Below are 18,695 nucleotides of genomic sequence, written 5' to 3'. Positions count from 1 at the left end.
GTAGGAACATGATTTGGATACCCTGGGATCCCATCAAAAAACAATTGCCTATATTGTTCTAGATTGATTGGCCTTCTTTGAAAAGGGGAAATAGCACTATTATTTCCCATGGTCATTTTAGCTTTTGGGATTTGAGATTGAGATGTTTGGGTGTACTGTTTATTTGAGGGTACTTGGCTTACTGAGGCAATATTAGCATGTACTGTAGGTTGTATATTGACCTGAGGAAAAGAAATGTGTTGGGGATTAGGCTTGCTGAGATCTTCCGATGGGAACGTAATAGGGAGAGCCTTTAAGTAATTAATCTTTCTTTTAACTTCCTGATTCACTGCTTCTAACTCAGCCTTTTCCAGTTCCATTTGGAGGTCTTCCTTTTCCTTCCTCATCATTTCCATCTCTCTCTCATGTGCTAGAATCCTATGAGAAATCCCTTCTGCAGTTTTAGATTCTACTTCATCATCTACCCATTTCTATTTTCCTTTCTCTAAATTGGCTTTAGGAAGCTGGGAGTCATTAGATACTTCCCTAATTGGCTGGGCTACTGACTTAGAAGCTGGTCTAGTCTTAGGGATTAGGATCTCCCTAATCACTGGGCCTTCCTCATCACCTTTTTCTTTTTCCTTAGCAAGCACTTCAAGATCAGCTATCTGTCTAAGGAGCCTATCTCTTTCCATTAATTTGGCTTTAACTTCCTTCTCCTTATTTGCCTCCTTTTGGGCTCTTAAGGAGATTAAATGATGGACTCTTTTATTCAAATCCTTGATCTCTTGAGACATCTTATCTTCATCAGGGAAGTTTTCTTCAGAGTCAGATGCATTAATTTGATCTATGTCAATTAGACTAATGTTCCCATCTATTGTCCTAGGAACTGAGTGCCTAATTGCATTTGAACTAGTTCTATCTTTTGTCGATATACTAGCATGAGATAGATCTTGATTTAAAATAGGTGCATCATCAATATTTCCAAATAATCCGGAATGAAAACCTAAAATATCATGCTCTGAATCTCTAGAAGATGAATTAGACTTTGCATAGACCGGTCGATCAGGTATGTTACCAGTATTGTTGCTTTTCTGCACCCATGCAGCATTTGATGGCTCATGCAACACAGATCTCTTCTGACCTCTTCGTGACTGTTCTGGCAGACCTTCTTGCAAGGTTTCATGAGGATGTTTCTTCATGAATGATCTTGTGTTCTTGTTTCCTTACATCTCGCTTGTCTTTCTTTTAGAAAATTCGTATCTCACAAGGACTGGTTCAATAGTAATAGAGTCACCACCCACAAAACTATGGGAAAAATGAAAACAAGCAGCCTTTCCCACAAACACACAACAATCTTCTCCACAAGTCTCGGCACAGATCTATGTTTATATCTTTGTTATAACTGTCCCCAGCAGAGTCGCCACTTTTGTTGTCTTCAAAATCTGATTCCCTTTAACATCCTCAAATTAATATGGTTTAAAGCTTGGTACAGGAGAGATATCAAAGATAAGGAAATTTTCAAGGCAACATATGACAAGGTTTGGATAGACCTTCTACACTTCGGGCTTCCTCAGAGCCCAGGTGGGTATACCTTTGTGAATTAAATTCACACTTTCGAACATAAACCCACAGCAAACCAGTCCAGAAAACCAGTGGATTTATTCACCCTGAAATTAACTAAAAACAAAGGATGGAAATTGTATTTAAATTCAGCATTTCGATCAACAAAGCATGCAATAAACAACTTCAATTAATACCAGTGCCTTATCCAAGGTCACAGAGTCATCTAAACTTCATATAAACCCCTTAAACAATATGTCTTTATACTTCCTGTCAGCTTGGTTTTTTATTAATCCTTATATATGCCTGACACATATAAGAATCCAATCATTCCAAACTAAGCTATGGTCCTCAAAATTCTAAGTTCCTCCCAAAGAATTTACTGGTATGAGTGATCCCGCATATTTAATTTCCCTCCTAAAGAGAAAAGCTAATAAACACTTATACTAAAATTGCTTTGCAATTCCATTCAAACAGAATAACCCTGGATTATTTAGAATGAAAACAGTAAATAAATTTGTGAAAAAACTTGAAGACAACACAAAGCTTTACTCAAAACCGATGGCCTATATATTGATATTCAGTTCAAAGAGTATTACAATAAATTCTCATTCTCCATTAGACTTACAAAAGCTCAGATAAATTTCTGCAGCATTTTCTTACAAAATTTTGTGATCCCCCTTTCCTCTAGTCCTGGTATCCATTTATATCAACATGGATGCACAAAGATTCGGACCTTTCGAGGAGAGTTTGTTACAATCATTTCTTTTCAAAAATTAAGAGATTACAAGTTTTCCGCAAAAAACAGTTACAAGCTCTTTTCAGCCTCTACAGTTTGTTTAATAGGCTGTTCGGTTGCAACCTCTTCTGTCTTTTCAGGGGCGCTCTCCAACTATTTCGGATCATGGGTGGCATACTTAATTTCCCACTGACCATATATCTCTTCTGTCGGCCATGAAAAATTAATCACATCATCTTTATTTTTAGTCAACCTTTTCCAAGAATTCCTCAATTTGTTGACTTCTGAATTAAGAAAACCATAATGTGACTTAATTTTTTCTATCTCTTGTATTGTCACGACAAAGAAAGAAGTATCATCAAGATCAATGAATCCTTTGACTCTTGCTGATAATTTGGCTTCTATCTCCTTAAGCCATATCTGCTTGTCTTTTAACTGATCCGGATTAGCAAAAACTCCTGGGAGCAACTCACAAACTTGATCAGTGTATTCCTTCATAAGCAATTTAACCCTTCTATCCACATTATCCGCCTCTGTTGCCAATTGCATTAAGACCTTAGGGACATCAGAAGTGGATTTGATAATGGGATTAGCTCTTGCTTCATCACAGGATACACACATGAACTCTAGATCCTACTCCCTAGGTCTCCATCTATCAAAAATGGGTGTCAAAATTGTCTTATCTCTTCTCAGCTCATTCCATATCTCCATAATTTTTCTCACATTGTTGTAAAGCAATGAGGCATTTATCATATCTGCAAAACTAGAGATTGTGGCCCTTACCTTTTCCTCATATTTCCCTACATATAAGGCCTGAGTCTGCTTTAGGTTTTCTAGTTCTTGGGGTGTGATCTCAATCATTTGAGAGGTGGAGGGTGCTGAAGATGGTGGAAATTCAATAATAGGGCTAGTAGGCGGAGGTCTTGCAGGAGAAGAGGAAATCATCAATGTTGAAGACTCACCTTGTTAGTGCTGTCCCATCAACTGGCTTTGCAATTTGGCAATGATGCTATCTTTGCCTCTTACCTCCTCCTTGGCACTGTTATAGGCCTTTAAAACTATTTCCAACTTAATTTGGAGGGCCTCCTTCTCTTTGGCTTCCTTCTTCGCCACTGCAACACTGAATTTTGTAGTTTCTAACACAGTACTTGCAGCCTCTACTACCCCTGTACTCTGCACTCTTTTTACCATCATTCCACCAAGGTAACTTGACCCTGGGGTGTCTTTGCCTTTCTTGCTCTCATTTCTCTTGAGAGACCACATGACTAGTGTAGCATTATCCTTATTGAAGGTAACCCCTTCCATGGGTTTGGTCTCTTTCCTTACTACATCTAGCACCAGGGCATCAGCAATATCCCACTCTGGCAAGATAAGCACTCCAGCTTGTGCTACTAGATCTCTTCCCTGCTCAAGAGTGATGGTTTTGAATTCTTCCATCATCTCCTATTTTATTTCTTCCTCCACTGAGGCTGGATCTTTATTAGGCTACTCAGCCTTTCTTGTCTCACATCTAGCATTATATCTATCTATATGATGTTTCCAAATGAATTGCATAAATGCTTCCGATGTGACAAAGTTGTCATCAGCTAAAAGGCACTACTTGCCTTTTTTATCTTTGGATCCCACTCTTGGCCTTTGAGTTCAATGGAGGTAATATCCATTTCAGCATCAATGGGCTCTTCTGGCATCCCTTCCTCCACTTCATCATAGGTGTATGCAATTTCCCCTAAGCTTCCCAACTGCAAGAGGTGTTCAGCCACTGCTTGTTCATCTCCTATATGGATAGGTGATTGGGATGGGGAATACAAAGGTGTATCTGATTTCACTTCCTTCCCCACCCTTTGCCTTTTTGAGCTGTCTTGGATGTCAATGACATCTTGTACCTTCCTTTTTCCTTTGGATGTAGAGGGCTCCCCTGTTGTAGGCACCAACACACTGTAACCTGATTTCTTATGCAATGTGTAATCACTAGGAGGAATTGCCTTGCTAGAAGTTGACCTGCTTAGGATTACTCTGGCCTTTTCAGGGTTGCTTTTAATCACAGCTTCCCTCTTCTCCTTTAGTGTTTGCATTACATCTTCAAAGAAAACAATCAAAAACTTTATTTTTTCTTCCAATGGGAAGAAGCTAGACAATGGGTCATAGCTAGTATCAAATTGATGCACAAAATCCAAGGCTTTCTTGTAAGCCACCCACTTTTCTTTCCTTAATTCCTGCTCATCTAAATCAAATTCATTTCTGATGAGGTCTTCAAGAAATTGGAATTGATGAGGCCTACCTCTGCATGCTACCTTCTTCCTGAACACACCATTGAAGAAGTCCTCTGGATCAGCACACCTGGACACTGCAGTAGATAAATGGTAAGGTTTGAGGAAATCCTCAAAACAATTCCAGCCTCCCTTTGTTATTATGAATTGGTGGGCTATGGTAGCTGCAGGGAAAATAGTCCCTTTGCCTCTGCTTGTTAACTCTACCTCTTGTAGGCCACCAATTTGCCTAAGGATCTCCACTATTCCCACTTTGAGAGGGACCTGGTAAGGTAACAAAAATGGAGGACCCCTAAAACCAAAAACTTTGAAAACTGTGGAGACTGGATATAAATAAATGTCACCCCAGTTATGAACATTCTTGACGTTCTCTGCGAATTCTTTTGGCCTTATGAATTCCAGAAGAACCTTGGGGACTCTTGGGTTATCAGAGCATAAGAGAGTTCTTATTTTAGATGCAAAATATTTGTCAAACTTCAAAAAACTAGCATCCTCTCTATCCCATGACAACACAGTACTCCATAATTGTACTGGCATTTTTTCTCCTTCCTTTTCCTTAACCAGGTCTAGTCCACTGGCAAAAGAATCACCACCTTTGAAGAGAAAAAGGTGCATTAAGAGTGAATACCATCTGAAAGGTCTGTCCACCTTTCCATTCTTTATTCTATCAAGCCTCCATGGACAGCATCGGCGATGAAGGAGGCATAATCAAATGTGATAGCAAGAGAAGGATTCAAAATCTAGGCGATCATTAGCAAGTAATGATTTGGCATATTTGCTTCAGCATCTTCTCCTAGGAATTGACAAAGTGCCCAATACATTCCTTTAGCCCTCAGGGTAAACATACTCAGTGAGAAGGGCTCTTGTGTATTGGGTCCTACAACTGCTAACCCTCCTATTTTAACACAAAGCTCCTTGAGAGGCTCATTCCTAAGATGACTTGTTTGTGCACTGTAAACTTGGGCTAATGATGTGAAATTTATGGGTTCCAGGAAGTTTGTGAACTCATTAAGCCCAAATCCTGTCCTTAATTCTTCAACATTAATTTCCACAAGGGTTTTCCCATTTACATCTCGGATGCATCTTGTGACTGGATCATAATTCAATGCCATTTGGGTTAGCAGGTCTGTATCAATGAATACCCCTGGGACCACTAATTTCCCAACATCTAGTTCCCAGATACTGTTTTGAGGGGCAGGATAATTTCTCATTCCAAATCCGACTTTAAACAACCCCAACCCAGACAGTCCCACCTGTGGGTCTCTCAGCCAATTACCCTTGTCATACAATCCTTCTCCTATCTTCAGACGGGGAGCCCTGGGCACTAACTCTTTGGCCTTTGATGCCTGATTGGTTGACAACGTCAACTGTTCTAAAAAATCATCACATACACTTCTTTCCAAATAATTAACCTTACCGGAAAATTCCCTTTTAGGAGCCATTTTGAAGATGCAAGAAAATGAATATCACTCTAAAACAATCCTGCAATAGAAGAATTGTCTTACTTAGAACATCACACAAGAATTGCTACAAAAATATAAGAGAACCTGATCTTTGCTTGAAGGAATTTTTTTCTGCAACTGAACTGTCTTGCTCTGGATATGAAGGAGATAACTCTGCGTCTGCGCTTCTGCAAAATCTTTTAAAAGATATCTTCGCTTGGTAGTTAGGAAATCAAATATTTGTACTCAGGCCTTAACTGTAACATTGATTCCGCATGCTCCGGTCGTCCCTTCGAAATTGAATTCATACAAGAATTTGTATTTTTCACTCCAACAGGTCACAACATTCCTGCAAGTGTTCCATTTTGCTCTTTCGCAACTTCGCGAAGCGTAACCATCGGGCAGCTTAGTCATGTGAAATAGCGCCAACCGTTCGATCAAAAGAAACTTGATCGAACATTAGATTAACTGACGGCTTTTAACCTTTTTCTGGGTCCCGCTTTTTTATTGGCTGCATAATACCACGTGGCATCGAATCATTGGCCGTGAAATTCCCTTCACATTCTGCTTGATACTGGCCGCGTGTCTTTCTTTTATACCGACATTTCCACCTTGGTGGGCCCACACTTTCTTCTTTGACCATGTATCATCATGACACGTGGACGGTTCTCGTTCATTCTCACTATTTCGTGGGCGTAAAGAGTGAGCATCTTACACTTGTGAAATAGCGTCGACTGTCGGATCATCTCTAAAGCTGATCGGCATTTAATCCTTTGAAAAGGCTCTCAGGAATGGTGGGCCCACTGACTCGTCATGAACACCTGGCATCCAGTCACCTGCGGCGCTGATTTGTCGCTCTGTCATTCACTAGAAGGAAACCATGTGGGCCCCACTTTCATCTCAACAGGTCTATCGCACACGTCATTATCATGACACGTGGACGGTTCTCATTCATTCTCGCTATTTCGCGGGCGTAAAGAATGAGCATCTTACCCTTGCGAAATAGCACCGACTGTCAGATCATCTCTGAAGCTGATCAGCATTTAATCCTTTGAAAAGGCTCTCAGGAATGCTGGGCCCGCTGACTCATCATGAACACTTGGCATCCAGTCACCTGCGGCACTGATTTGTCACTCTATCATTCGCCAGAAGGAAACCACGGGGGCCCCACTTTCGTCTCAACAGGTCTATCGCCCACATCATTATCATGACACGTGGACGGTTCTCGTTCATTCTCGCTATTTCGTGGGTGTAAAGAGTGAGCATCTTACCATTGCGAAATAGCGCCGACCATCGGATCATCTCTGAAGTTGATCAGCATTTAATCCTTTGAAAAGGCTCTCAGGAATGGTGGGCCCGCTGACTCATCATGAACACCTGGCATCCAGTCACCTGCGGCGCTGATTTGTCGCTCTTTCATTCGCCAGAAAGAAACCACGGGGGCTCCACTTTCATCTCAATAGGTCTATCACCCACGTCATTATCATGACACGTGGATGGTTCTCATTCATTCTCGCTATTTGGCGGGTGTAAAGAGTGAGCATCTTACCCTTGCGAAATAGTGTCGACCGTTGGATCATCTCTGAAGCTGATCGGCATTTAATCCTTTGAAAAGGCTCTCAATAATGGTGGGCCCGCTGACTCGTCATGAACTCCTGGCATCCAGTCACCTGCGATGCTGATTTGTCGCTCTGTCATTTTCCAGAAGGAAACCATGGGGCTCCAGGTGTTATTAACAACTGTACCTGCCAGGTCATATCCACCTATGGCCTGACTCACCTCTGGGGCCCGCCTTTTAACCTTTAACCTAGATCTGTTGACTGTTGTGATTTGTGCCACGTGCCACCCTTTTACTTGCTGCTAATAACCAGCTGGATCATCTATGTGGCATGCCATGTGGTTTTCGCTATTTCGCGGGGTATAAACTATGCGCAACTTCGCCTTGCGAAATAGCGTGAGCCGTAGATCCATCTGCGAGATGCGCATTAGTTACTGGGCCCGCTAACTTTAGAAGAAAAGCATACAAGGCATAAATTTTTTCAAATAATCAACGTAACCGCCTAGGCAAATAACAAGGGGGGACACTTCCTACGACCTCACGACCCATAACTTAAGTGAATAAAGTAACGACAGATTAGAAACCAGAGGGTTTAAAACAAAAAAGATAGGATCTAAAAATCAAAAACCCTTAAACCCCTAAGGTCTAGAACAAGGCTGAAGCACTTGGATTTACACCCCATTCGAAAAATTCAAAAAACTATAGCCAATCATGGGAAAAGAAAAACCCAATTTTAATCTGTGATAACAGGTTCTTCGATAAATCAGGGGTAGGGTGTTATATTTCAAGTATGTGTAAGTTTGGCCCTAGCGGGATGAATCATGCCAAACAAGGTGAGATATAGTTTGGGAATGAGGACAATTATAGGTAGGGTAAAACAACTCTTCCACCAGGAATTCATAATGCTATTGATTTTCCTTTGTTTGAAGGAGAGAAGCAAGTGTAGCCATGGCATCTGCTACTTTCTTGTCATTCCTTGGAATTTGCTCAAAAGTTATTTTGACAAAATACTTCTTGAAATCATCTACCATCTTTTTGTAAGGCATTTCATCCTTTGTTTAGTAGTAATCATTAATTTGATTGATGACGAGCTAAGAGTATCCAAAGATTTGAAGTTGTGTAATGTTCCATTCTATAGCCATTTTGATACCTGTAACCAAAGCTTCATATTCTTTTGTGTTGTTGGTGCATGGGAAGCTTAATTTGTATGCTTTTGGAATTGTATGACCTTGTGGTGTGATGAATAGAATGCCTGCTCCTGATCCATGTTGTATTCTATTATTGATGTCTGCTCCTCGACTGATATTCAGGTGATGTATTATAAGATCTGGCTCCAACCCTGGAATGTCTGCATAGACCATCTTTTGGTTTTCCTCCTTTTGAAGAGTTCCAAATATTTTTGCCGTACTAGTTCTGATAGAGAAGTTGCTGGATATAGATCAATTGTGTCAATGGTAATTGCCTCTATTGGTTTGATCAAAATGGATGACCTCTCTTGATAATGATCAGGTAAGGTGTCAAATCTCCCATCTTCCGGTGCCTCGAGGAGGTTTTCACCGTTAGATGCATCCTTTATTTTTTACTTTTTCGTGGTCTAATGTTGCCAATAAATGGTTTTTAGCATTAGACCTGATATTGTTTTCTTTATGTTCATTTTTGCGACTAGGAGATTTAACACTCACCTGACTTGAAGATACATTAGCGAAATCCCTGGTGAAATTTGTTGCAGGTTTCATTTCATTAAGATATATAGATATGGCTTGGTCATTTGGAAAGGTGTCAATGGTAGTATGTCCTTCATTTTCCCAGTCCATAAGTTCAGGATTGATTAAAGATAAAGGAACCTCATGTTGAATTATGTCAAAGATATTAGGGGTCATGATAGAGATGTCAAGGCTTTGGGTATGTATTTCCATGTCTAGAATGATACTCTCGTCAGAATGACCTCGCACACGAAGCTCTTGATCGTCCTCAATTAAGTCCAAGTCAACTGAATGTGATCCTGATTCAAGTGGACTAGTTCCTAATGTTTGTACTCCATACATGTGAACTATATCGATACCTACATCTGCTTCTTCCCTTTCAATTTCAAGTTGCTCTTGTTTGTTTTTTGATGATAGCAAATATTCTCTATTCCCTCGATCTCTTAACTGCATTTGTTTTTCCATGCTTGATAGAATTGATGCAAATTATTGTTCTTTGGATTGTGTGCTTGAATATGCTCCCTCTCTGTTATGTGAAACTATGACCTCTGGAGCCGGTTTTAGATTACTACGACACTGCACTAGATTTAAAACTACTAAAATCATGATTTCTTACCTATTGTAGGGAAATTTTAAGCACTGATGACATGTTGATGTAACAACTTGTATGTCATGTATCCATGGTATTCCCAAGATTATGTTGTATGGTAGGTCCAAGTCTAGAACTTGGCATGCTATGTCTTTTTGCAAAGGTCCCACGCTGATGGGTAATATCACAATTCCTTTAGAGTAATGTTCTTCTTCACTATATGCTTTGGTTTTGATCTTTTTCAGGGGATCAACGACATCTTCTGAATAACCCAAAGCACAGATAAGACTCAAAGAGAAAATCTTCAAGCCAGCTCCCCCATCTATTAGGACATGTTTAATGAGCGTTCTATGAATGAAGACTTCAATTTGCAAGGAAGCGCTATGGGGATGTTGCAATGAATTAATGCTTGGATATGAAGGAGATGGGCTTTGAATAGGATATTCTGAAATAGGCTTGATGGGTATATTGTTTGGTGAGCACGCTATGGAAGGTTCTTGCAAGCTTTCAGGAGGTGTAGGAATAGATGCCTTTGGAGAGTCAATTTTCTTATGGAGGGATGAGCCATTGATAGACATAGGTGTACAATTTTGATCTTTCTCAGCCAAATCCTTTAGGGATATCTTTAAGAGTTGCATAAAATAACCACCTTTCTTTTGAGATGTATTTGAATCGTTGTGAGGTTTTGACATAGTTGGATTTTGATTTTGGACTTGTTTGATTTCTTTGATATGTTGGTTTGTCATGTTTTCTTCTTGTGTTTTGCTTTGGTATGTCATGTTGATATGATTTTCAGCTATTTCAAATGTTTCGATTTCCATCTCTTCAATTTTTCATCTCTAAGCTCTAGTTAGAATGGGCATACTTGTGTTTTGAGTGTTTTTGCAAGATTTAAATCTTGCTTAATGTGTTGCAATAAGTGATCAATTGTTGAGGAAATGATCTTGTCAAGTATTTGTTTGTTTGCAAGTTTTTTGATCTTAGTTTTGGAGTGCAGATTTTGTGATTTTTTATATGACCAAGTTCAATAAGAACGATATATCCTATGATAAAGAACGAGGTTATTCTGATCAAGAGTGGTAGTTTCATGGTAAAGGATGATAGATCCTGATGAAAAACTATGTTTGAACGATTAGTTTATCAAAGAAAATGTGATGTTGCACTTTAAGGTGTTAGATCTTTAAACTTGTTTGAGGTGAATACTTGAGACCTTTGTGTGTCTAGCTCTTGAATCTATTTTGACAAAAGATAACCTGATTGAATGACCCAAGAAGATGACCTAGTCTCTATGTTTGACTGCTTGAGAAATGGGTTGTTTTTCATTTTTGATTTTGATGTAGTTTACCAGAAATGCGGACAAACTGACCAGGAACTCTACTATACTGACTAGAAACATTGACAGACAGACCAGAAATGCTGCTATACTGACTAGAAAGGCTGATAGATGGACCAGAAATGCTACTATACTGACCAGAAACGCTGACAAACAGACCAAAAATGCTGACAGAATGACCAGGAACTGTGTTTTGCAATACAGTGACTCTAAAGTTCAAATAATGATGTTTAGACTTAGCAATTTAAGTGTTTGAACTTAGGAGATTGCAATTTTGACCCAACTTTGTGATTTTCTTACTTAGAGAATGGATATTTAGACCTAACAAGTACAAACTAGGAGATCTAATGCTATAACATGAGAAATTTGACATGCAACTCACGAGAGTTGCTGATTAGACCAAGGGAGATGACCTTTAGACCAAGAGAGCTATTGTTTAGACTAAGAACTCTATTGTTTAGACTAGGAACTCTACTGTTTAAACTAGGAACTCTGTTGTGCTCAACCTTGGAGAGTTAATGTTGAAATATGAGAAAGTTAATATTCACACCAAGAGAGCTGACATTTGGACTGAAAATGTGACTGTTTGGACCGTAGGTGCGACTATTTGGACTGACAGAGCTAAACTGCTGTGAAACTTGTGAATTTGACAATTTGAAGTTTGAGTTTTCAATGTTTATTGTATTTCAATGGATGAGATCTTGACTTGACTTATAAACATAGAAAAAAGATTTTTTTTTTGTCCCAAAGGACACATAAAGTGTATGTTCAAGAAGCTTTAAAGAAAGCCCAAGTTTTCACGGGTTTTGAACAATTAAAAACACATCAATCTATCTATCCTAAGGAGATTGGCTTCATTATTAGTTCTTAGCCCACAACTTGGTACCCTATTAGCTCACACAACCTTGTCACCCCCTAAAGGGCGCCCGTGTTTTTGCCTTTACGAGAGCTAGTGGAGTCCCATTGTGAGCCTAGCAATGAGGTCTCAAAAGGGGAGTTTGCACATACGCTCAAGAGGCATATATGGTGAGTATCTTAAGGAGAGATTATTCCCCCTCCATGCACTAAGAATTTAATAATGTTCAGAGGTAAACCGGGTAGCTTCTAATTTACTTGGAACTAGTAAGGGATCCGTTTGGTGCATTGGGGTATAAACTCAATTAAGAGGTCTCCCAGCCTTGAAAACTAAGGTTTGATATACCCAAAGGTACGGAGGAGAGCTATTCCTAAGCACTTTTGTTGACTTTATTTTCATCAAATCACATTTATTTTATAGTGTGTTGGAGTACTTGGCGTTAGTCATTCCCACTTGGGTCGTTCCCCTCTCATCGGCCTTAAGGGCTTTAAGAGTTTATAGCTCCTTGGGAGGGCATGCCCACTAAAGATATGCACTATTGAAAAAAAAAGATGAATCTGGCTTTATGATCACCTAAGAAAGGTGAGAGCATACTCACCTATCATCAAAACACATAGGACATGTTTGTTCATTTCCATTGTAATTAGTCTATGTGCCTAATTTAACAAATATAAGTGCAAAATCCCGCGGCTACAAACAAAGTAAGTAGTTTATATTGCATTCTTTGACGGTGAAATAATTTATGACTCCGGTCTTTCACAGCGAAATAAGTACCTACAAAACCAACAATTTGCAAATTAGGTTTAGGAAAATGATAGTCCAGAAGCAGAAATGAGGAATGCAACATACAATATTTGTAAAATCAATAAAAAACTGAAAACTCCATCAAATTGACCAAGAACGCCATCGTATGTGCCAAGAACATTGCTTTGCACACTAGAAATGCTACTTTACACATGAGAAACGCTATTCTGCACACCAGAAACACTGTCAAATAGACTGAAAACGCCAACAAATGTGCCAAAAATGCCACAATAAATACCAAAAATGCTAAAGTACAGGCTGAAAGTGCTAAAGTATAAAAAAAAATGAAAATAGAGTTGAGAAGTCTCATAAAAACATCATTTGAGGTGCCAGAATGCCACAATAGAGACCAAGAATGCGATTAGGGAGCCCAAGAGAGCTAATCTGCACTTCGAAAGAGCTAATCAACTTGTCAATGAAATTTTCTACAAGCAAACTTGTTAAAGATCAAAGGGGCTAGGCCCCATGGTGGTCGCCAAAATATCATGCTTGTGAAGTGTATACCTATTTCTGCAACACAAAACACTCAATAGATCATTACAAGAATGGTTAATGAATTTAAAGCAAAGAAAGATAGATCATAGCTAATCGATCTATCGCCTCCTAGTAAATGCGAGTATAACTTTTTCTCTCAGATCTAGTTAAGAAAATTCCAGTGACTTGACTACATCTAAATGGAGGATTTAAATGATAAATGATGCATTTAAGCTAGCAATGATAATGATTAAGCTACATGGTTCCATGATTATGCTAGAAGATAAGCTAGAATGATGCAATTAAGCTATGATAACAATGCTCAAAATGATAAACTAAGATTGCATATGCCTATAGTAATAATGCCTAAAAATGCAAATGAGATAGGATTTGGGATCCTTTGAACTCCAAAATGGGGTCTATTTATAGGATTTCCAGGGCTAGGGGTGAGGTGGCAGGGATCAACGGTCAAGATTAAGTCTGAATATATCAATGGTGAAATTAGAGGAGGTTGGCAAAGAGGTTGGATTAAAGGGGACAATGTCATCTCCATGGTGACAAGTGTCAAGAGGCTTCTAGAAGAAGTTGGATGAAAGGGAACATTTGTCATCTCTATGGTGACAAGTGTCAAGAGGCTTCTAGAAGAAGTTGGATGAAAGGAAACATTTGTCATCTCTATGGTGACAAGTGTCACAAAGCTTTTTTCATGAGAGGGAAAAGTGTCCAAGAAAAGGTGACATGGTGTTTAGGATGTGCAAGATAGGATGGAGTTAATTAAACCCAAGGTTAGATGTAATGAGTTAGGTTTAGAAGGGGTTAGGTTAGGTGGTTAGAAGTTAGGAGAATTTGAATTTAAAAATTCAAATAATAGGAAAAGGCTAATTAATCTCAAAAACTCATAAATTGATTTGTTTTAATTAATTAGGGGATTTAGAAGAAATGAATTTGATGATGAATTTGATGGAGGGAATTAATTAATTAAAGGGGATTATGAAAATGAACTTATTAAATAAATCCTTAGATTTATTAACAAGTAGATGAAAGGGGGGAATTTAATCAAATTGCTTAGTGAATTCAATTAAATTGGGAAGGGGGATTAATTAAATAATTTCTTATTTAATTAATTATCTTCAGACCATTTTTTACGTGTATACAGAATCCATTCTTCCTGTTGAGGTCAAGTTACCATCCTTGAGGGTGTCCATACAACACTTCACATATGATGAACAATATTGATTATTTAGGTTACATGAGTTAGAGTTACTGGATGAAAGATGCCAAATCACACTAAACCATCTGCAAGCATATCAAAATTGTCTCTATCATGGTTACAACAAAAGATTAAAATTTTGACATATTGAGTTTGGTGACTTGGTCTTAAAAGAAAATAAAAGGAATAAAAAATAAGAAAAAGGCAAGGAAGTTTGAACCAAATCGGTTGGGTCCCTGCATATTAATAGTAGCATATGGATCTGGTGCATACCAAATTGCTACTCCTAAAGGTGAACCACTTTTGAATTCTATCAATTCAAAATGTCTACATGTGATCCTTGAGGAATACTCTTTAATAATTAAAATTAAAATTAAAATTTAAAATTAAAAAATTAAAAAATTGCCACCTTGATGAAAACCTAGCAAGCATGCGCCTTGTGTGACACCTTTTTTTTAGAAATTTAGATAAAAAATCTACCCTGTGGTAATAGCCACTTCTATGGTGCCTTTGGTAATTTTTCTTCTATCTCATCCGATATTTCCTCATCATCTGGACTGTCTTTAGATGCCTTCAATACGATTTTCTGACTTGTCTTTATCTTTTCCAAATTTCCTTACTTCAAATGCAGTTAAGGTACCAAACAATTACTCTCTGGTAAACTTCTTTGGATCATAATCTCCTTCAATTGCAGAGATCTTATCATTGTAGCTCACTGGTAATGTCATTGGGATCTTGTCAATCACATCTTCATCACTTAATGTTCCTCCAAGCTCTCTAATCTTGTTTACTATTGTATCAACTTTCTCAAAATAGCTCACAATATCCTCTCCTTCTTCCATCCTCTAGTTTTCATCTCTTCTTTTAGTAGTCAATATCTTTGTTAGCTTGACTCTCTCATTTCCTTCATAGATGTCAATATATCTTCTTCTAGACTTCATAAGCAGTATTCAAAGAGATAACCTTAGTTTATTCAGTTTTTGATAATGCGCTGAATATAGCATACATTGCATTTTCATTTTCTTCATAAGCTTGAATCTCATCCAGAGTATTAAGTCCATTCATCGGAGGATCATACTTAGTCTCCATAGCCTTCCAAGTATTTTAACCCAAAGAAATCAAGTAACCTCTCATCTTCACTTTCCAAAGACTGTAATCAGATCCTTCAAAGATAGGAATGGATAATTTGTGTGCCATCAGATCAGGATCTACCTCAAGCGGTTAAGCTCTATATCAAGGAACCAAAGATCTGATACCAATTGTTGAATATGAATATCCAGACAACTGAGAGGGGGGGTGAATGAGTTGACAACAATTTTTTTGATTTTAACTTTAATGCATAGATCCAAAATATTGAGCACAAATAATAGAATTAGGAAACATGTGCAAAACACAAGAAACACTAGAATTTACATGGAAAACCCAAGAAAGAAAAAACCACAGAGAATGCTAATTCTCAATATATAAACACCAGTTAAGGTGATTTTTACAATGGGTAGCTCATTTTCAGTTTGGCTCACTACAGATAGGCTCACTACCTTTGAAAGGGTCACTGTTGAATTACGAAGGGCTCACTTTCCTAAAAGGCTCACTATCGAAGAAGAAACAAAGACAAATAAAATCTACCACAAGAAAAACATAGTCTACACTGTCGGAACTCCTTCTGATAAATGTCTCATGCAATCACTAGATTCCTTCAATCTCACATATCTTTAACACAAAAAGCCATGTGTAAAATCATCAAATCAAACTCCTATATATATTGTCTCTGGAAATCATAATTCTTAATGTTGCTTGAGACAGGGATCTAAAATGGGTCTCCACTAAACATTCGGTGGTGGAAAGGAATAAAAAGTGAACCACATCACATTGTTCTACCTTGAACATATCAACACACTACATACATCTCCAAGGATGGACCTAAAAGGCATCCACATGCTATACATCTTCAATATCTGGTCTAAAGCCTCAAGCTCCGAATTACGCTGAACCCAAAGATAATACAAAAAAATATCCTCTGAGATATCAATCACATTCGGTGAAGCCACTAAATATTCATGCACACAATATGCCTACTACTCGCCATACCACATATAGACTTAATCCAGACCTAAAGTTTGACATCAATGACATACGTAATGCAATGCTAACACATGGTCTACCCAAATAAGCTATACTTTGTCCTATAACAAGATGATATATCATCAAAATCAAACTAGAGGTCTTATATGAGATTTTTAATTCCTAAATCAGACATCAACCTTAGCATCCTATCAAACATCATCCTATCAGGAAACACATCTTTGGGAATAATATCTCAATGGTTGTTGACTCGTTTGGTCCAATGCGTCTTATTTTTCTTTGAATTTATTTTGCATCATACTTCTATTCTACTTGAGGATATCCAAAATTAATTAGACAAAGGAGGATGGATCACAATTTTAATCATTTGATTGTTATTTTTGGTTTCTCTTGATAATATCATTGAGGAAAATGTGTTCCTTATGTGTGGTTGGAGTTCCATTTGACATAATTAGAACATCCTCTACAAGTCAAAGCTCATCTAATGCTTTCTTGCATAAGGATTAATATGTTTTACGGTTACTTCGTCACATAATTTGACAAGGATCTATTGTCACTAGTATGAGTCAAGACATTCCTTGTATGTGCTAGATTGGTTGAAGGGACCAAAATAATGAGATGTGGGGGGGGGGGGTGAATCAGTATTCTAGCAAAAATTAAAACTTTTACCGAGCTTAAACTTTCTGACCAAATATGCTTAAAGCACATGAAACAACAAACATGAAAAGATGGTGTTTTACAAAAAAGTGGCTCACAGTCGGACTGCTCACTACAACAATACAAAAGATGACTAACTGTCGAAATTCTCACTACAATAGAAAAGTTTGAATTAAAGAGGATTGCATCTCCAAATGCATGAAATCAATTTTAGGATTAAGCTCATATCCCAAACCACAACCCTTATAGCAGATCCTGTGAAAGATCTTTGTACAACTGTCTTGCAGCAAGGTCGGTGAAGGACTACTGCAACACTAACTACACTCTAACTCTACACCAACTACCTTTGTTGTCTGCAAATCACACTTCACACTCTGCTTCTCTACTTCTCTTCTATCTCCATTGCTATGTCTCTTTCGCATATGCATGTCTCTATTCCATCTCTCATACTCACGCATCACATGCTTCTACATATATATTGGAGGATATATGCATGAGAATAATGTGTTGGCCTATCTCAACACATTATCCAATAAAATATTGACCAAGTCAGCCTCCGCAAGATATCAACATGCTTCCTTTTACATAATCCATTCACCGATGCATATACCATGATTACCAAAATGTGATAGGGTCATCTAGACCCATAGATACTAGTCCATTATCACAAAACTCAAGCATAATGTCTCCAAACAGATTCCACACATACCAAAATTACTTCAACACAGAACTTGAAGAGATTCAAATGACATGACCAAAATAGCTGATACCGGGACATGAGCAAACACAATATAGAATTTTAGAGACAAGGATATTCCAAATATCACTCCATTATAACAACCCCATCTTACTGCATTACCCCTAATACCAAAATGCACAACACCTACTCATTTACAAATACTGATTGCATACAACATCTTGATAATAATGAACTATGCATAACTTATCTTGAGCAAACCGAATAACTGAATTATCCTTAATATGTTGCATACATTGTCTGATCCATATTAGATAACTAGTTTGACATCAATGACAACAATATTCACACAAGTCTAACAATCTCCCCCTTTGTCATTCATGGCAAAACATATCATATCTACATATAGCTCAACTCTCCCTAACTCATACATCTCCTCGTATCCAAAATCCACATTCCTTTCTCCCCCTTTGATATCAAGTACAAAGGATTTCTTTGATAAAAAGAAAAAGAAAGAAATCAAAAAATATACACAGCTCCAAATCTGAATACCAAACTAGATATAACCTTCAGTTGTTCTTCTTCATAAAGAAAAGCTTGTATTTCTCCTTTAGGTCCGGGAGAAGAACTTCCCAAGAATGTATGGCCAATTTAATGCTAACTTTTAGGCTTCTAAATTTCACCAATAGATCAACAGTATGGGAGAAATTGTCCAGAGAAGATGGGTTCTACTCATACTCAA

Source organism: Cryptomeria japonica, chromosome 11 (assembly GCF_030272615.1).
Source record: "Cryptomeria japonica chromosome 11, Sugi_1.0, whole genome shotgun sequence".
In the NCBI taxonomy this organism is placed as follows: Eukaryota; Viridiplantae; Streptophyta; class Pinopsida; order Cupressales; family Cupressaceae; genus Cryptomeria; species Cryptomeria japonica.
This window is presented reverse-complemented; position numbering follows the sequence as displayed.